General features: G+C 36.7%; 1 non-coding gene across 1 annotated transcript; it reads right to left on the bottom strand.

Annotated features, from left to right (window-relative positions):
* Window positions 1-21,109: 21,109 nt before the first annotated feature.
* Window positions 21,110-21,216, bottom strand: LOC128282248 (small nucleolar RNA R71). Its single transcript, XR_008272461.1, has one exon. It is a non-coding gene; the product is annotated as a small nucleolar RNA R71 (small nucleolar RNA).
* Window positions 21,217-22,304: the final 1,088 nt, after the last annotated feature.

Raw genomic sequence — 22,304 nt, forward strand, 5'->3', positions numbered from 1 at the left:
GGTGAAAGGCGGTGCTGAAATGCAACTTGGTACCCAAAGCTTCTTGCAACTTTTTCCAAAATCGCGAGGTAAATCTCGGATCTCTATCCGACACGATGGAAATAGGCACCCCGTGTAATCTCACAATCTGAGAAACGTACAATTCCGCTAATTTGTCCATTGAAAAATCCGTACGTACGGGGACAAAGTGGGCCGACTTAGTCAATCGATCTACCACGACCCAAACCGCATCCTTCTTACTTGCGACAATGGCGATCGGATACAAAGTCCATTGTGACTCGATCCCATTTCCACTCGGGTATCGTGATTGGCTGAAGTAATCTTGAAGGCACCTGATGTTTCGCTTTCACTTGTTGACATATTAAACATCTCGAAACAAAGTCGGAGATGTCTCGCTTCATACCATGCCACCAAAACCGACGTTTCAAATCATTGTACATCTTCGTACTCCCCGGGTGGATTGCCATTCGGCTACAATGGGCTTCATTCAGAATTATCGAAATGAGTTCCGAATTCTTTGGAACACACAGACGACTTTTGAACCTCAAACAATCGTCATCATCGATTTGAAATTCCGAGTCCTTGTTCGGCACACACTCAGCCCGTTTTGCAGCCAACTCGTCGTCGACTTTCTGAGCTTCTCGAATTTGATGTATCAACAGTGGTTTGGCTTTCAATTCAGCTACTAATACACTATCGGATGAACAGACAAGTGCACGTTCATCGCTCGTAAAGCGAATAATGATTTACGACTCAAGGCATCCGCAACCACATTCGCCTTTCCCGGGTGATAGTCAATGACCAGCTCATAATCCTTTAACAGCTCGAGCCAACATCTTTGTCGCAGATTTAAGTCTCTTTGGGTCATCAAATATTTGAGACTTTTGTGATCCGAGTATACATGGCACCTTTCACCAAATAAGTAATGTCGCCAAATCTTCAAGGCGAATACGATGGCGGCCAATTCGAGATCATGAGTCGGATAATTTTTCTCATGTGGCTTTAATTGCCTCGACGCATAGGCCACAACTCGACCTTCTTGCATTAATACGCAACCTAACCCAAGTAGAGAGGCGTCGCTATAGATGACAAACTCTTTACCGGACTCGGGTTGCACTAGAATTGGGGCTTCAGTCAAATAAGTTTTCAGTTGATCGAAACTTTTTTGGCATTTCTCCGTCCATTCGAACTTAACATCCTTTTGGAGTAGCTTCGTCATCGGCGTGGCTATCGTTGAGAAGCCTTTACAAATCGTCGGTAATAACCTAAGAAGCCCCAAAAAGCTCGAACCTCAAGAATATTTCTGAGGCTTCCAATTAAGTATGGCTGAAATTTTATTGAATCGACTCGAATACCCGATCAGATACCACATGACCCAAGAAGCTAACCTCTCTAACCGTAACTCACACTTGTGAACTTAGCATATAATTGCTTATCCCGTAAAATTTGCAGCACTAACCGCAGGTGTTCAGCATGTTCGGTCTCATTTCTTGAATAGACCAAGATGTCATCAATGAACACGACTACGAATTGATCCAAATATGGTCTAATGATCCGATTCATTAAATCCATAAATACTGCAGGGGCATTAGTGAGCCCAAACGGCATCACTAGGAACTCATAGTGACCATATCTTGTTCTGAAGGCAGTCTTGGGTACGTCTGAAGCTCGGATTCGCAATTGATAATAGCCCGATCTCAAATCTATTTTCGAGAACACTGAGGCTCCCTTCAGTTGATTGAACAAGTCATCGATACGTGGTAACGGATATTTGTTCTTTATCGTCGCTTTATTAAGCTGACGATAGTCGATGCACAGCCGCATGGTTCCATCCTTCTTTTTCACAAACAACACTGGCGCACCCCAAGGCGAGAAACTCGGGCGAGCAAAACCTCTATCCACCAATTCTTGCAACTGAGCTTTCAACTCCTTTAATTCCGTTGGTGCCATACGATACGGAGCTATCGAAATTGGAGTGGTACCAGTACCAATTCGATGCCAAATTCTATTTCCGAACAGTGGTAAACCCGCAATTCTTGGGAAAACATCCGGTATTCACAAACCACGGGCACAGATTCGGGTTTCTTTTCTGATTCCTTGTCATCGAGCACGTACGCAAGGTACACTTCGCACCCTTTTCTTACATATTTCTGGGCCAACATCGCTGATATTACAGCTGGCAACTCCATTAAGTCCGTAGACTCAACCCGAATTATTTCATTATTCGCGACCTCAAATCGATAGTCTTGCTCTTGCAATTTACAACCGCATCGTGCATGGTCAACCAATCCAAACCAAGAATAACGTCGAACTCATCGAATGGCGAAGCATCAAGTCCGCGGAAAACAAGAACCTCGAACACTAGGGGACTTTTCTTGCACACTTTGTTGACAAGCACGTAATGACCCAAGGGTTTGACACCGAATTACAAACTCGATGAGACTCAATAGGCAAAGTCTTCTTGGATGCTAAGGTTTCACATATATGAATGAGTAGAACCGGGGTCAATCAAAGCAATCACATTTGTATTGAAAAGAGTGAAAGTACCAGAATGACATCCGGAGAGGCGGCATCCTCGCGTGCTGGCGTATGGCATAAGTCCTAGCAGAGCACGAGCCCCAGATCGATGGTAGCATCTCTAGATCCTCTCGACCGCCACCGACATTGCCCACATTTCTAGGTGGCCTACCTCGGCGATGGTAGCACCGGGTTTCCACTCGACTTACATTCTGCTCATGCATCCTCGGGCAATCCTTCATAAAGTGGTCGGCCGATCCACACTTATAGCGGGAGTGATCACGAAACCAACAGCTCCCGAATGCCATTTGCCACAATGTGGACACTCCGCCTCTCTCGGCGATCATTTCCACCATCGGCGATCGAAGTGACTCGTGTGGTCACGGGGTCGATCGCGTCCTCGTCTAGAAAACCCAAACGCCTCTAGACCGGCTCGCATCATCTCGAAATCTCTTGATGCTTGTTGAAGAGACTTTCCGAGGACCTCTTCGAATTCTCCGGTTCCATATCGCCTTTTTGTTTCTCCTTTCTAAGCTCTTGGCTTTACAAGCTCGCTCAACAAGTACTACGAACTCTCGTATCTCGAGGATGCCAACAAACATCCTTATATCATCATTCAGCCCATCCTCGAAGCGTTTACATAACGACTTGGACGAAATGCATTCTCGCTGCGTCTGGCTAATCCTCACAAATTTTCGTTCGTAGTCGATGGCGACATCGAACCTTGCTTAAGATCAAGGAATTCCCTCCTCTTTGGTCGATGAATCTCGATCGATATACTTTTTGAACTCGGTTTGAAAGAATTCCCAAGTCACTTGCTCTCTAGGCACCACGTAAGTCGAGTACTCCATCAATAGTAGGCGGACTCGTAGCAAGGAGATGGTACACTTTAAGCACTCATCGGGTGTACAGATAGCTCATCAAGCACCGGATAGTGTTATCTAACCAAAATTCAGCTCGCTTCGGCATCATCATCATCCGTAGCCTTAAATTCAGTGGCCCCATGTTTTCGAATCCTATCGATTGGGGCTTACTTGACCTTATTTGGTCATCCACCGGAGGTATTGTAGGTGCGGGGTTGCATTTGTCGGGAATGGAGGTTGTGGAACAGTCGTGTTAGTTCGAATGTATTGATTAAACCATTCGTTCATCACACTATAAAAGGCTTGCCTAGCCTCATCATTCGGGTTGTTGGCCATAGGTTGAGAGTCCGCCGACGCTGTCCCTTGCGCGGAGCAGCGCCACACTCTCCACATCATCAGCTATCGCTTGGTTGGGATTCGGGATCCATTGCTATAAACAAACACAAAGTCAAATTGTCAGAAATCACCACACTATCGATTCATCATTTAATGGCATGTATAGCTAGACCCCAAACACATCACGGTAGTCCTAGAATCGACTAAACCGTGGCTATGATACCAATAAAATTGTAACACCCCGAACCCGAGACCATCGCCGGTGTCGGACACGAGGGGTTAACAAGCCAAGTTCACTTGTTTTGCCCATCCATTTGACATTTCCAGTCAGGCTAGAAAACTTCATCACTGTCGCCTTAAAAATCATATCTCGAGTTTCAAAACTCGGAAACTGGTTTCGTAAATTTTCCCTAAATTTAGACTCATATATCCATCCATGGATTTATTTCTAGAATTTTTGGTCGGGCCAATTGGTACATTTTATTAGTTAAAGTCACCCATGTTACAGGGATCGACTGCTCTGACCTTCGCGCAGTATAACTTGAATATCTCTCTGTACAGGGATTTAATGCTGGTGTCGTTTGTTTCTAATGAAACTAGACTCAAAATGGAATCTGTACATATAAGGTATGTCTCCTAATTCTTTTTGGATAATTTATAGTAAATTTTTAAAGTTGCGACAGGGAACCCAGAAACCGTTCTGGTCCTGTCTCACAATAGTTTTAATATCTCTTAACATGTAACTCCTATGACCATTTCGTTTCTTCCATATGAAAATAGACTCATCAAGGTTCATTTACATAGCTTATTCACTATTTAATTCCATTCCTACGAATTTTGGTGATTTTTCACATTCACGTCACTGCAGCTGGCAGCATCTGTTTTAAGGTAGGTCTTACCTATTTGGTAGTCTCCATGAACCAACTAGTCTTGCCATACATAGGTTCATATATGATCATTTTAACCATGCCAATGGCTGATCATATGACCAACATTCCCATTTCCAAGCCATAGCCACATCATGACACCAAATATATACATACAAACCACAATTAGTCTAAGTCGATACTTCACTTTTACGAGCCATTTTCGCATGGCCGTACATATATACATCACAACATATTCAACCAACAAGGGGTAGTCCTATACATGCCATTTCAAAGTTCAACCAAAATTTATACCAAAATAGAGGTGTGGATAGTGTGGATGACTTCGACTTTATTGATCCCGAATCCGATTGCTATCGAGCGAAATCTCGGATGTTGTCGAACGGCTTTTTCGGCTATTCGATCACTTTTTCCTTCCCCTTGTCCAATTGTGGCCCTCTTAGCTCTTGAGCTTAATCTTGATGCCAATTTAGCCAAATCACCTTCTAGATCTCTTCTAAACCAAGCATGAAGCAAAATCCTCTTTCTTCCCTTATGATTTTCGGCCAAAAGGATGAGAAAGGATGAACACAACAAAATTTTTTCTTCCTCTTTCTCAACTCACGGCAAGGGGGGATTACCACACTCACACACATTTTTTTCATTTTTTATCACCCATACACCTTTGTTTATTATTTCACCCTAATGCACCAACAAAACATGTTTCATGACATGTTTAGCCCATCCTCCTTGTCATGGCCGGCCACCACCTATAAAAGGGGAATTTGACATGCAAGTCCATTATTTTGCATGCATGCTTTAATTAGTCATCACACATTTCCCCATCATACTTTCAAAGTTCACTACTAGGTCCTTTCTAGTGAAATTCACCTTTATAACACTAAACCAATCATCAAAAAATGTCATACATGAATACACACATATTATAGGCATCGAAATAAATTTTAAATTATTTTTATGCCTCGGTTTTGTGGTCCCGAGACCACCTTCCGACTAGGGTCAATTTTGGGCTGTCACATTTTGTGTATCTACTTCTTTATGTTGATGACATGTTGATAGCAGCAAAAGATAAAGGAGAGATAAGAAATGTCAAAACCCAACTAAGCAAAGAATTTGAGATGAAAGATTTAGGACCAGCAAAGAAGATACTTGGAATGGAGATTCTCAGAGATAGAAAAACAAGTAAATTGTACCTAAGTCAGAAGGGGTACATTGAGAAAGTTCTTTGCAGGTTCAATATGCAGAGTGCTAAGCCTGTTAGTACTCCTTTAGCAACCCATTTCAGACTTTCATCAGTTTTGTCTCCACAATCAGATGATGAGATTGAGTACATGTCGCATGTTCCATACTCTAGTGCAGTGGGATTTCTCATTATGCTATGGTTTGTTCACGTCCAGATTTATCATATGCAGTCAGTGCAGTTAGCAGATACATGGCGAATCCCAGTAAAGAACACTAGAAAGCAGTTCAGTAGATTCTAAGATACTTACGAGGTACTACTGATGTTTGCTTAGAGTTTAGAAGAACTAGAGATGGAGTCATGGGGTATGTTGATGTTGATTTTCCTGGAGACCTTGATAAAAGAAGATCTTTTACAGGTTATGTCTTTACAATCGGAGGTTGTGCAATCAGTTGGAAAGCCACTTTACAGTCTACAGTCGCTTTGTCTACCACTGAAATTGATTACATGGCGATTACTGAGGCTTGTAAAGAAGCTATTTGGTTGAAGGGACTCTTTAGTGAACTCAATGAAGACCTTCAAATCAGCATAGTATTTTGTGACAGTCAGAGTGCCATCTTTCTTACAAAAGATCAAATGTTTCAAGAGAGAACAAAACCCATTGATGTTCGGTATCATTTTGTTCGTGATATTATTGCTCGTGGTGATATTGTTGTGAGCAAAATTAGTACTCATGAAAATCCTGCAAATATGATGACTAAGTCACTTCCTATAACCAAGTTTGAGCATTGCTTAGACTTGGTTGGTGTTCATTGTTGAAGTTAAACCCTTAAGGGGTTTTATGGAAGAGGTGAAGAACTTGTTTATTGAAAGTTCGCGATGAAGAACTTGTTCATTGAGAATTTGTGTCAAGGTGGAGATTGTTAGAATTAAGTGACCCAAATTCTTATTTAAATAAAATACGATGGAAAATAAAATAAAAGTAAAATCCATATAGAACTAGACTTCTTTTATTTTATTTTAGAATAAGGTTTTTTAAACCTTATTAAACTTCATCTATTTTATATTGATTAGGGTAAGGTGTTTCAATCCTACTAGAATATGGCTTTACAAGTGAATTTTCTTCTTGTATTGATCCAATTTTTCGACATAGTGAATTTTCTTCTCCTCTGCCCGTGGTTTTTTCCCGAAAGAGTTTCCACGTAAAATCTCTTTTTTTTTATTTTTTATTTTTTATTTTATTTTTCTCACTAATAATATTGGTATTGAAGTATATAAAATGAAATTGCTTTAAAAGAACAAATGCAACAAAACAAGACTGCATTAATGGCAAATACTATATAATCTTCCACGCATCCCCCAAACACCTTTATTTCAAACCCATTTGGTCATCTTCAAACAAGAAGAGACCAAATCCTGTATCATTTTATATTTTATAATTTTTTTACTTATAGAGTTTAAAATTTTATTTATAATGTAACAAATGTTAACTTTTCTAAAAAAATAAACTCTATAAGTAAAAATATTATAAAATATTAATCTTATGTTATTATTTAAAAGAGGAAGGAATCACACATTGTCTAGGAACAAGCTGCAAATCTATTTATGAGTCTATATATACACATATTTCACATCCCACATTGCTTAAGAAAATAAGGAAAACGAGACTTTAGGTCTATATAAAAACCTATTTTGTAAGTTTTATTTCCACATTAATTAGTGGCACCAAAAAAAAAATAGTGTTGCCGCTTTGGGTCTATATAAAGGCTCATTCTTAAATTTAAAAAAAAAATTGGCCTATTTTTTATTTTTTTTTAAATGGCCTTTTTTTTGGAAATGTTGTTGGAACACAGGAAATAAGAGTGTTGACCTGAAAGTGCTTTAATAAAGTGTACTGACTTGGACGTGTTTTATATGTCAAAGGGGGAAAAAAGCTGAGCTAGACACACTTTTCTGACTTTTCTCCTGAAAACGGCGCTAGATTAGCGCCTTTTTTTGTGAAATCGGGTCATTGCCGTAAATATCAAGATGACATAATTTTATATGCATAACTTACATACTTTGATGCATTGAAACTTATGTGTCTCAAAGTAGTAAGTTGAAAGTTGGTACGTTGGGTATTAGAGGATGAGCATTTGATAGAATCACGTCGAATAGGGTGAATAAGTTTAAAGTTAGTCGAGTTGACAAATACTATTTTATCATTTTTCAAATCGAGTTAAGTAAAATAAATTTGTTTAAGCTAAATTAAAAGGTGTTTGACTACACCATCAAATTTATCATATTAACTATCTTATTCTTTTCTCTTATTTTGTTTTAAATGAGTTTTAAAATATATATGATATCAAATTTATGTTTTTAATTTGGATTTTAGTCATATTGTCAACAAATTTTTAGTCTAGGAAGTATTGAAACATTTTCGACAATATTTATAATGTTCCAGTAACTATAAATGAAAGAGTGTAATTAATCAAAAGTTATATCTTTTTTGGTTATTGACAAAGAATTATGATTGTAACACCCTGAATTTTGGGCCTAGAAGTTTTTAGTTTTGAGCATAGGGTCAATAAGGAGATGGCACTTATGTATTTAGTGGCGCAATTTAGTGGTAGATTAGGCTTGCTAGTCTGGTGGTTGAGTGTATGTTAGCTTGACTCTAGGTCCCTAGTTCGAGTCTTTGTGTGGGTGTTTTGGAAAACATTTTATTTATTTCTATTTTAAGTTAAAATAGTTATTTAGTTTATTTATTTATTATTATTATTTATTTTTACTTTTATTTTTATTTTTATTTTTATTTTATTTTTATTTTATTTTTTATTTTTTATTCATCTTCCTTTTCACGTTATTTTTTGTTCCTCTTCCCCTCTTTATTTTTTTCTTTTTACTATTTTCTTTCCGTGAAAACGGGTTAATTGTGGATTTTGGAGTTTCATTTTTCTGTTGTTTCCTTCATCGTCGAAAATAGGTTTGGGATTCAAACTTTCTCTGCATTATTTTAGTTTTCCCGAATTTCGATTTGACCTATCGTGTGTGAGTGTTTTTAATGCTTTGGTTTTGGTTTTTTGAACGCTAAAAGTGAGAGTAATACTCCAATTGTTGATGTTTTCGATATTACTTAAGTTAGGAACAGATTAGTGACTAAAGTGGTGTTTCCGGGGCTATTTTAGAGTGGTTTTGTGACCTCTCCGACGGCTACACAGCATGTGCTAAGCACACGGCCGTGTGGATTTGGGAATTAGGGTTCCGGGCCAATTTGGGTGCCACATGGCCTGGCCACACGACCATGTGGCTAATTTGGGGATTTTGTTGTTTCTCACACGGTCGTGCCCCTTGGTCCACACGGGTTTGTGAGTTTAGGGATTAGGATTTTAAAGATTGGACAGTAAGCTACACGGCCTATTCGTACGGCTGTGTCCCTGTTTCACACGGGTGTGTGCCTCTGTCACATGACTGTGTGCTACCTTTCACATAGGCGTTTGGACCCCGACACGGACTGGAATGCTCCACACGGCCAGAGCACACAGGAGTGTGGCCCTATCTCACCAGATAATGATTTTAGGTCAAATATAAGTGTAATCGCAACTCGGTGTGTTCCAACCTTTGACTAAGCTAAGATTACTGAGAGGAGATACGACTATGTTCTGACTTCAGTTTATGTTTTAGTTTTAATTGGATGTGTGATATGTTAGGTACTGAATCTGAGTGTATGGGTGTATATACTTTTGTAACTAATTAATTAGTTGTGAATAACTGCCCGGAATTGCGTTCTAAATTGGTACATCTGCATACGTACATTTGCATACATACATACATATGCATAAACTATTTTGGGTGGGATTTTGAAGAGAAGGGAGATTTACGAAACTGGCAGCTGATTTGTTGGTGATTGATAGCCCTATTACCAAAAGGGTCATGGACGGTCCCAATACCCTGAGGGTCGTGGACAATTTGACTGTACTACGGACTACCGCACTACACCGTATAGTACATACGTCAGCTTTGCTGCATATCATTGACTGAACTGGCAGTTTTACTGCAACATATCGATGTAGCGGATTATCGCATTGTACTATACCACATGTACGTTAGCTACGCTATGTACCACCATCTCATCTGGCAGTTAATACTGCATGTCTGTATTGCGGTTTATTGCATTGCACCCTACAGCTTATACACTAGCTTTGCTACGTAATTTACGTGACTGGCAATTTATCTGCTTACTGTGAGCCCCAATACCCAGAGGGTGCAGGCAGTCCCAATTCCTTGAGGGTCGAGGACAATACTGATGTCCATAGTTGTCGAGCAACCCCGGATGACATCATATGGAATGTAGGGTTGGATAGGCCTTACGAGGTCGAGTGGGATTTGGTGGGATGAGCTTAAAGCTCTGATAAGGAGTGATGGGAGACGAAGAGGTGCGTTGGCTGGATGGGTGGGAATTTTATAACTCATTTGCATTCATATGAATCTAATTCATTGGTCTGAATGAATTGGAAATTGCAAATGGTTGAGAACTACTGATTTTGTGACTGAATGTGTTACTGTTCAACTGAAAGGCACTAGTGCCTATGCAAATTCAATAGACTCTGTCTGAGACTGTTTGACTGTACTGTTATTGTGACTGTGCGACTGACTTGTAAATTGTTGGTATTGTATCTGAATGGCACGTGAGACTATGTGTATTTGCTTATTTTATGTGACCGAAAAGTACCTATGGTATATTGATTTTGGGCGAGTATGCTCAAAGGTCATCAATTGGTAAGTTTGGTTTGCATATAGTGACAGGTTCTGATTAGTTCTGTAAGTTAGTTCTACTTCACATCTGAAGCTGAACTACGTCCAAGCTTTCGGTTTTTGTCCCTGTTCCCGTTTCTGTGGTTTATTTGGTTTGGTCTCACACTAAGCTACCACCTATTCTGTTTCCCCTTTTAGGTACAGTTGTGGATTCTGGATGCTAGATCCAGTACGTGGATGTCTCGGACAGCTTCGACAAATTAGAGTATTAGTTTATTTTTTCTAGTTTTTTTTATATTCGACTTTGGACGGTACGGTTTATAAAGTTGTGGTACAAATATCGATTTAAGTTTTACTCATTTTTATTCCTGTTACACACACATTAACCATTACTGAAGTTTTAATGTTCGAGTTTTATGTAAGTAAACATTTTGATTCGACACGATAACCTGTTTTGTAAAATTTACCTACGATCACTTCGGTGATCAATGTAGCATCCCAAATTCAGTCTAAACTCCTAGGCTGGGTTTGGGGTGTTACAATGATTGTTCAAACAATATTATTTGAATAGTTATATTTAATCAAGTGACATTATATGAATAATTATGTCTTTTTTAAAGATATTATTACTATTCAGAAAAGTCATCTATTGAAAGATGTCGTTATAAAAAGACATGAAAATCCCTATAAATAGGAATGAGATTTCATTCAAAAATATATACAAATAAGTTCTAAAAGTTCTTTCCATCTTTCCTCTATCGTCTAATATTACTAGATTGTTCAATAAAGAGTTATTGCAGAAAATCTTTATAGAAATTGATTTTCTTGTTATACGATGCTTAGTGGACTATTTTCATTAATGCAAAACACAAATAGTCATCAGGCTTCATTGTATCCTTGAGGTTCATTTGTGCATTGAGTATAGGTAGGGGTGAATATAACCATTAAGATAGTGGCTTGATACATGCATTGGAGTCTTGTCCTATTTCTTTGTTTTTTGTTATAGTTTTTGTTCATATGTTCTAGATTTTCTTCACTGAAATTTTGTATTAACAGGAAGACATACTAAAAGGAAGTGGACTATTTTCATTAATGCAAAAAACACAAATAGTCATCAGGCTTCAGTGTATCCTTGAGGTTCATTTGTGCACTGAGTATAGCTAGGGGTGAATGTAATCATTAAGATAGTAGTTTGATACATGCATTGGAGTCTTGTCCTATTTCTTTGTTTTCTGTTATAGTTGTTGTTCGTATGTTCAAGATTTTCCTCACTGAAATTTTGTATTAACAGGAAGAAATACTAAAAGGAAGTGGACTGTTTTCATTAATGCAAAACACAAATAGTCATCAGGCTTCATTGTATCCTTGAGGTTCATTTGTGCACTGAGTATAGCTAGGGGTGAATATAATCATTAAGATAGTGGTTTGATACATGCATTGGAGTGTTGTCCTATTTCTTTGTTTTCTGTTATAGTTGTTGTTCGTATGTTCAAGATTTTCCTCACTGAAATTTTGTATTAACAGGAAGAAATACTAAAAGGAAGTTGAGGATTGAATGTATATGGTTTAGGGATGGAGAATGTAAGTGAGAGTGTGGTAATTGTACATTAAACTATGTGGTGTTTTAGCTACAAACAATAGGATTATAAAATATAAACATCCCGTGTGCCTTCGACACGCCCGTTTCCTCAGGCCGTGTAACTCGCTGACTATGATGTCAGCGAATAATTTGAACTACACAGCCAAGCTACACACTCGTGTGCTAGGGCCGTGTCCCCTACACGGTTGAGACACACGGTCGTGTCTCAGCCCGTGTGGCCAACACTTAGGCTATTTTCCAAGCCTTTAAGTTACCCTTAATCCTTCCATATTACACAATTAATTCATGGCCATGGTCATTTAGGTTTGGTCATAAAACATTCATCATGCACATATGTCTTAATACCAAACATGCATGCCTTACAAGCATAATCACATCACAAGCACTAGAACTTAGCATGGATAGATAGATTTACAAACCATAATCACTATGAGCCACACCTCATGGTCATATATAAGTAACTCAATGTAAGCCAATACCTTTGGCTAATCATAATAAGGGCTAACATAAAAACTAAGTCCTTATACATGCCACCCACACGAAACGCTTAACATATATGGGTCAATACTTCAAGGACGATGGCTTGACAGTGTGATGCTGCCTCCAATGATCTCCAACCCTGAGCTAACCTATCAACACTAAAGAAAAGAAAAGGAAGGGAGTAAGCTTTATAGCTTAGTAAGACCATATGAAAATAATAAATAATTTATCAACTTGCTTCTCAAGGTAATACAACCATATTTTTACTTTTATTTATGTTCAGGTCAAGCTATTTTCTAGGGTCACAGTCATTTAATTATTAATATCTGGAGCTACGATACTCCAAATTAGGTTCTGCTAATTTTATTTGAAGTTAGACTTATATATATTCTTACCATAAAATTTTCAGAATTTTTGATCTAGCCAATAAGTACAGTTTATTCTTTAAAGTCACCTCTATTTTGCTATCCAACAGTTCTGACCCCTCTACACTAAAAATTAATTATCTTCTCATACAGGATTCAGATGATGTTCCCTTTTGTCTCTTTTGAAAATATATTCATTAAGGATTCTAAGAATATAAATTATAACCCTTAATTATTTTTTTACAATTTTTAATGATTTTTGAAATTTGAAACAGGGGATTTCGAAATCATTCTGACTCTGTCTCACAACAATTCAAATATCTCATAACATGGACTTCTTTTGCTTACACCGTTTCTTTTATATGAAACTAAACTCAATAAGATTTAATTTCATATTTATTCAGTCTCTAATTTGATTTCCACAATGTTTGGTGGATTTTTAAAATCGGACTGCTGCTGGTGTCCAAAACTGTTTCAATGCTAATTTTACTTCTTCATAATTATCTTTAAATAGGTTTTTATGCTAATCAATTTCTCTTTCCATATTCATTAGGCCACAAGGTGAAGGGTAAACATATCATATCCCAATTTAATTCGACCTAAAAGCCTCATACATAATCATCAATAAAATTTACAACATAATTACCCACCATAGGTATCGACCTAATATTTACAAGGTTGTCACAAAGTCAATCTCACAAGTATGAGTTACTCATTTACATTCTTACCAAAAGTCCAATATGCATCGAGCTTCATCACTCATGAATTTTTACTACGTACCTGTACCCTTTTAACATGATCATAAACATAGCTTACTCATTTTCATAGCTAGAACTTACTTGTATTATTCTTACCATCAGGACAACACAACTAGACTCATATCTCATAAGTTCAAATAAGAACCTGTACCACTAACAACATGGTTATATCCTTCCATATCATTATCATGAGCCTTAAAATAACTCGTGAACCCTTTTGGAATACTAATGGATATCCGATAAGCCTCACACAAGAGGGTGAATTGTCGATGCCATGTCCCAAACATGGTCTTACACTGGCTCGCATGCCGAGACCGATGCCATGTCCCAGACATGGTCTTACACTAGCTCTCGTCTCAATGCTGAGGCCATGTCCAACATGGACTTACACTGGCTCTCATATGGTGGCCGATGCCATTTCCAACATGGTCTTACACAGGCTCATAGTCAATGCCGATGCCATGTCCAACATGGTCTTACACTGGCTCTCATAACATAGTCGATGTCATGTTCCAAACATGGTCCTACACTGGCTCTCATAACATAGTCGATGCCATGTCCAACATGGTCTTACACTGGCTCTCATAACATAGTCGATGTCATGTCCAACATAGTCTTACACTGGCTCTCATAACAGAGCCGATGCCATGTTCCAAACATGGTCTTACACTGGCATACGAAATGTGGCCGATGCCATGTCCAGACATGGCCTTACACTAGCTACATGTCACCCTAAACGTCATAGCATGCATATCCAATCTATTCCTCAGTTCAATCGGGACTCTACTACATTAAATTTCATCATCCATTTTCAATTATATTACGCAAAATTAATCATTCAACATATAAAAATGATAAAGTTACCTTACTTACGTACAACTTACACGTTTCAATGGAGTATCATATTCCATCCAATTTCCAATGTATTCAATCATCACATAAAGATTATTAACATTTTGTATCACTTTCTCATACTCAATATAATCAACATATAATTTAATACAATCTAGCAAGATAGAATTTCAATTATATTAACAATAATATGAATAACATGCTTATCTAGTCACACGGACTTACCTCGAATGAAATTTTGGCTAATTATTCCATTTTAGTCCATAACCTCGTACTTTCCGATTTAAGCCCGAATCTCGATTTTCTTGATCTAAAATAATAAAATCCACTACTTTAATCATCATATTAACCAATACATTTCATAATTTATACTTTTGCAAAATAACTATTTTGCCCCTAAACTTTTACAAAATTTATGATTTTGCCCCTAGGCTCGTAAAACGATTTTCATCAAATTTTCTCACTAACCAAGCCTAGCTGAATTCTTTTTATACTAGAAGCAGCCCAAAATTTCAATTATTTCTCACACTTATCACTCATTTTATAAACTTTACAAAATGGTTCATTTGAGGTGTTTCCATGAAAATCCTTAAGGTGTTTCCATGAAAATCCTTTCACAAAAGTTGTTTATTAAACAACCAAGATTCATTTTCTTTCACAAATTTTTAGCAAATATTACAAATGCTCTCATGGAAAAACCCTATACTTTCAACCAAAATAGTCCCCTCATTAGCTAGCTCATGCTACAAGGGTCCTAAAAATGCAAAAATCATTAATAAAGGCTATCTAAATCACTTACTTGCAAGGGATATAAGTGGCTGATATTTTTGAGCTTTCAAAACCCTTTGTTTGCTGGTATTTTCGATGGAGAAGAAGATAAGAAAAAGATGATATCATTCTCTCTTTATTTTATTTTATTTCTAGCCAATTCAGTCACCAAAACTCACCTAACTTTGACAACATTCTTCTTTTTGTCTCTATGGCCAACCACCACTAATTTAAAGGCCTATTTTCACTTTAAAGACCCCAATTATGGTTCTCTAGCAAAATAAAACTTTTTCCCGTTTATGCGATTTAGTCATTTTTCTCAATTAAGCTCCCAAACACTAAAATTAATTCACCAAAATTTTCATGCACTTATATAATCATGCTGTGACAACCCAAAATTGACCCTAGTCGGAATTTGGTTTCGGGACCGCAAAACTGAGGCATAAAAATAATTTAATGCTCATTTTGATGCTTATGATATGTGTTAATTCGTGTGTGACATTTTTGATGTTTGATTTAGAGTTATAAATGTGAATTTCACTAGAAAGGACCTAGTAGAAAACTTTGAAAGTATGATGGGAAATGTGTGATGACTAATTAAAGCATGCATGCAAAACAATGGCCTTGCATGTCAAATATCCCTCTTTTATAGGAGGTGGCGGCCATGACAAGGGAGTATGGGCTAAACATGTCATGAAACATGTTTTGTTGGTGCATTAGGGAGAAACAATAAACAAATAAGTATGGGTAATAAAGAAAGAAAAAAAATGTGTGTGAGTGAACCCCCCATTGCCGTGCATTGAAGAAAAGAAAAGAAAAAATTTTGCTCATCCATTTCATTCTCTCTTGACCGAAAATACCAAAGAGGAAGGAAGGAATTTTGCTTCATGTTTGGTTTGGAAGGGATTAGGAAGAAATTTGGCTATACTTGCATCAAGATTAAGGTATGTTTGAGGTTGTGCCATGAGATTCATGCATGTTTTTAGTTGCTAGCTTGATGTTCTTATTAGCCCATGGTTCAAATCTTTATTATATCATGGGGATGGTATTTGGCCAAGGTGGATTTTGTGTTAATGCCATTGCATGTTAAATATGAAGCTTGCTAATGGTATATGTGATGGTGGATTGATGGCTCTTGGACTTTCTTTTTAGTATTTTTGAGTAAGACATTAAGTTCTTTGCTTAATCATGACCAAAATTATGGTGTTGTGATGTATTCGGTCATGGTATGTCCATAAGTATGATTCATGCATGTTGCATGGTAGGTAAGATTTGAGCTTTGGATATGTGTTTATATTTGGATATAAACAACTTGAGATTCGGCCCTTGCACCTACATGAATATATGTTTGCACATGATGTATTGGTATGACATATATACTATTTTAAGGTGTATATTTGCTTGTGATGTTGTTTCGGTTATGAAATAAATGAGAGATGTGTATTGAGCTACAATATGTAATGCGTTAGTTAGTAAAATGTATGCTGTTTTTTTTGTGTAGTATTAAGTGTAAAATTGGCCTCAACATAGACATGCATATTCGGCCAAATGAAGTAGATTGGTGTGCATGTATTCGGTTAGAGGCAACCATATTGAAGCCTTATCTTGGCTTAGATTATTGACTAAATGGGTAATAAGTGAGGATGGTTGCCGAATATACAAACATACATATGCATGTGTAATTGAATTATGAATGTTTAGCAAGATGGTTAAACTAGTTGATTTATTGATTAAGCTCAAGGAGTTAAAGAAGGAGAATCAAGCAAGGGAAAGACGAAGGTCATCGAGTAGCCGACTTGGACTATTTTACCCAACACAAGGTAAGTCACTAAGCATATATTTTGTATTGATTTGAATAGACATAATGTCTATATAATTATGCCGAAAGGAATGATGAATTTATATACATGTATGTATGTGGTGATGGAAGTATTGAATGAAAGGAAAAGAGGTGAGATGTATTGAGTTGTTGATTTCGGCACTAAGTGTGCGGGTATAAACATTTGTGATCATGAGAATGGCACTAAGTGTGCGGGTTTAAAACTTGTACAGCACTAAGTGTGCGAGTTTGATCATATAGCACTAAGTGTGCGAGTTGATTATATAGCACTAAGTGTGCGGACTCACTATATGCTTTTGAATCACTATTGACACTGAGTGTGCGACACTATTGAGTTGATCACGGACAGCGGATCGGGTAAGTACCTTGAGTTCATGGCTAATAGGTGCTATGTTTATATTTGGGGTTGAGCTTGGTAAGTTTGAACCTATGTGACAATGTAAATTGAAGTCACGTACATAAGAATTATCGTGGAATGAGTGAAAGGTCATGTAGATGTATGATTGTGACGAAAACAAAATGGTGTATAGAAATGCTTCAAATATCCTATTGATTAGTATATGGAATGTGAATGTGTAACTTGGTATGTGGTTGAATCGAATGGTCTAAGGAACTATGGTATAGTTCGGTTTGAATGGAGTAATTAGCCTCGTTCCATTTTGTTTCCTTTTGCGATAATGTTATTAATGGTTGGTAGTGCATTGCTTATGACTTACTGAGTTATATACTCATTCGGTGTTTGCTTGTCACCTATTTTAGGTTTCTTGGACTCGACCTTTTGCGTATTCGGGACCGTCATCGAAGTCATCACACCGACTAGCGACTTTTTGGTATCTTCTTCTTAGATGGTCTAAGAGAACATTTCGGCATGTATAGGCTATTATGTTTTGTTTGAACTTGGTATGTAAAATTTTGAATAGCCATGCGAAAATGGCTTATAAATGTTTTGAGCATAATGTTATAATCATTTGGTATGTATATGCTCATTAAGAGGCACGGAAATGTTTGGCAATGACCAGCCATTAGAATGGGTCATCATGATTATATTTTGGACTATATATGAAAAAGGGGTGGTTGAATCATAGAAACTATGTGTTAGAGAAAGTCTACCCTAGAAATAGATGTTGGCAGCAATAGTGATGTGGATGTGAAAAATCACTAAAAATAGTAGGAATGGAATTAAATAGTTAATAAATTATGTAAATGAACCTTGATGAATCTATATTCATATGGAAGAAACGAAACGGTCATATGAGTTGTATGTTAAGAGATATTTGGGTTTTTGTGAAACAGGGCCAGAACGGTTTCTGGATTCCCTGTTCCGACTTTGAAAATTCATTATAAATTAACCCGAGACATTTAGAAATCATTCCATATATGTATAGATTAATTTTTGAGTCTAGTTTCTATAGAAACAAATGGCATTAGTATTGAAGCCCTGCACAGGGAGTTATTCGAGTTGCAACGCATGAAGGTCAGCGTAGTCGACCCCTGTAACATGGGAGAATTTAACTAATAAACTGTACTAATTGGCTCGACCAAAAATTCTAGAAAAAAATATGTAGATGGACATATGAGTCTAGTTTCAGGGAAAAATTACGAAACTGATTTTCGAGTTGTAGAACTCAAGTTATGATTTTTGAAGCGACTAGTACACAGATTGGCAGCTTGTCTGGGAAATTATCAATAAGTGGTTTGAAGTTTGTTAACACCTCGTGTTCGACTCCGGCGACGGTCTTGGGTTAGGGGTGTTACACATGCTATGACATATAAAATAATATTAAAAATAATTTCTTAGACCTCGAATTTGTGGTTCCGTAACCACTGTTCCATTTAGGCCCAAAATTGGGCTATTACATTTTCTCTACTCACTCTATCTATTTTTATTTATTTATTTATTTGGATGTAAAATAATAGGGGACTCGTTGTAAATACATTAATATTGGATGTCTGATAGGTGCTAAAAGCACCATGTTTTAGTCTAATTCTTAATGCATTTTTGGGTGATTATTTGACGTTAATGGTGAATTTTATGCTCCTAATCTTTTGAATTCATGTTTTTTTTTTACTTAGGAGAGCATTTAGGAGCAAAAGGAGTGAAATCAGGAAAACTGAAGCAAGGTATAGGGGCCACACGGGTTGGACCATTCCCCACGTCCTAGACACACGGTTGTGTGAGCCACATGAGAAGCCACACGACCATGTGGCAGGATGTGTCGATTTCACGATTTGCAATCTAAACCTGTAGAAAAACATGATTTTTAGGTTTTTTAAGCATTCTAAGATGTATATATGACAGAAATAAGGAGATAAGAGAGAGCCGTCACAAGACAGTTAAGAAAACAACTCAAAAAACACCATTGAAGCGTATTCTAAAGTAGATTTCCATCAAGATTGAAGATTTCCTTTTGATTTCTTTGGAGATTATTATGAGTTTCTTTGTTTCTTGTGGTTATATTGTATCTAGGATATTTTTATTTGCAAGCATAAACTAATTTTTCTAAATACATAGCGAGATGAACCCTATGATGAATTTTGTCTTTTGATTTTTATTTTACGCAATAAATATTTAGATCTTGTTCTTAATTTTGTGTGTTTAATTCTTGGTTTAATATTTCTAGACTATTGATCCATGTTTGGTGTGCTTAAACCAGAGGAGGAATAAACTCTGTTTAAGAGTAGATCTAGCATAATTGAGTGCAGTTACATGCAATATTAAAAATAGGACGACATAAATCTACCGGATTAGAGTCAAATCTAATAGGCAAATCTATAGGTCAAGTTAATACGATAATAGGGGTTTTAATTAGAAAGAAATTTCAATTAATCAACCTAGATTCATTTGCTCTTATTCTTGAATAGAGATATGAGTATAATTTAGGGATTTCTACGGATCAAGATACTAAGTTGCATAATTTAGATTGATAATGACAAATGAAGTCTAGGCAGATTCTTTCTTGGGTATTGTTTCACTTCTTGGTTGTTTGTTCGATATTTTCATGATTTGTTCTTTGTCGCATTTGTAGTTAATTAATTTAGTTAGTTTTAGTTATCAATCAATCACTCAAATTTATCAGTTAAATATAGAAAGACGATAATTACTAGTACTTTTAGTCTTTGTGGGAACAATATCTTTGCTCACTGTAACTACACTATTAATTGATAGGTGCACTTGCCTTACTCAAATTTTTAGTTGATTTCGTGGACATCAAGTTTTTGGCACCATTATTGGGGACTAAAATATTAGGAAAACTTTATTTCTATTAATTTTATCATTTTTATTTTTATTTTTATTTTAATAATTTTGTTTTTAATTTAATTTTTACATTCTAATTTTTCATTTGTTTGATTCTGATAGGCTCTTTTGGTTTATGGCTAGAGGAAACCCATTGAAATCGTTAGTGTTTGGTAGTGAAATTGAAAAGACTACTCATAGAAATCATAGAGAGGCTAGAGAAGAAAGGCAAGATCAACATATTTTAATTGATGATCAAGAGAAAAATGATATTACTGTGGAGATGGAGGATAATCAAAATAATCAAGAACCTTTTGCACTTCCTGCTCATCGTACTATTTTTTACTATGCTAAGCCCACTCTGATTGGGGCAGATTTAAGTATCATCAGATCGACTATTGCTGCAAACAATTTTGAGCTAAAGCCAAACACAATTCAAATGGTATAGCAATATCAGTTTGATGGGTTACAAGATCAAGATCCAAATGCTCATTTGGCTAATTTTCTAGAGATTCACAACACATTCATGATTAATGGTGTTATTGATGATGTCATATGCTTACGATTGTTCCCATTCTCTTTGAAGAGCAAGGCAAAACAGCAGTTGAATTCACTTCCATGGGGTTCTATCATGACTTGGGATCAGATGACTGAGAAGTTTCTGTTGAAGTACTTCTCATTGACTAAAATAGCTAAGTTGAGGAACAACGTCTCTTCTTTTGCTCAAATTGAGTTGGAGACATTATATGATGCATGGGAAAGATTTAAAGATCTTTTGAGAAGGTGCCCTCATCATGGGTTACCTTTGTGGTTACAAGTTCAAACCTTTTACAACGATTTAAATCTCTCGACTACGCAACTAATTGAGGCAATAGCTAGAGGAACATTGAATAATAAAACACCTGAGGTAGCTTAAGTGTTTATTGAGGATATGACACTGAATAACTCTCAGTGGCAAGTCATGAGAACAAAATTGATTAAAGCAATCGATGTTTTTAATATAGACACATAATTGTTGGCAAGTCAGGTAAAAGCATTGAGTAAAAAGATTGATGGTTTGAGTTACAATAACATGATGGATCCGAAAATGCACTGTGATGAAATTGGAGCAGGGATAATCAATTAGAATGTTTACCTTTCGGTTTTAACATAGAGCATGAGCAAGTCAACTTTATAAGTAACAATTCTATACCTCAAAATAACCCCTATAGCAATAACTATAATCCAGGATGGAAGAATCATCCAAATTTCTCTTGGGGTGGTCAAGGTAATCAAAGGTCACAACCTCTTTCCAATTTTCAACAATCTTATCGACAAGAAAAAAAAAGCTAAATCTTGAGGAGATGTTAGCTAAATTTAATTCGGTGTCCAAAACTCGATTTCAAAACAATAAGACAGCTCTAAAAAATCAACAAGCATTAAGTCAAGGGCTTGAAAACCAGATTGGATAGCTTGCTAAACTAGTTTCAAAAAGACAACAAGGTAGTTTACCTAGTAACACTGAAACTAAACCAAATGAGCAAGTCCACGTAGTCACTGTTCGAAGCGTGGAACGGTTAGTCGAGCCTAAAAAAAAGGTAAATCTAAAAACTATTGAGAAAAATGATGGGGTTGAGAAAAAAAAAGAGCATAATCCGATGGTTAGAGAATACAAACCACGAATTCCATATCCAATATCATTGAAGGAAGACCGCATAAAAGAACAATATGGTAAATTTCTTGAACATTTCAAAAAAATTGCATATTAACTTGCCTTTTGTTGAAGCCCTTTCGTAGATGCCAAAATATGCAAAAAAAAATTGAAGGAGTTGTTAACAAATAAAAGGAAGTTAGACTACTACTGTGGAGCTCAATGAGGATTGATCGACGATTCTCCAAAACAAACTTCC

This window comes from Gossypium arboreum, chromosome 1 (assembly GCF_025698485.1).
Source record: "Gossypium arboreum isolate Shixiya-1 chromosome 1, ASM2569848v2, whole genome shotgun sequence".
Classification (NCBI taxonomy): Eukaryota; Viridiplantae; Streptophyta; class Magnoliopsida; order Malvales; family Malvaceae; genus Gossypium; species Gossypium arboreum.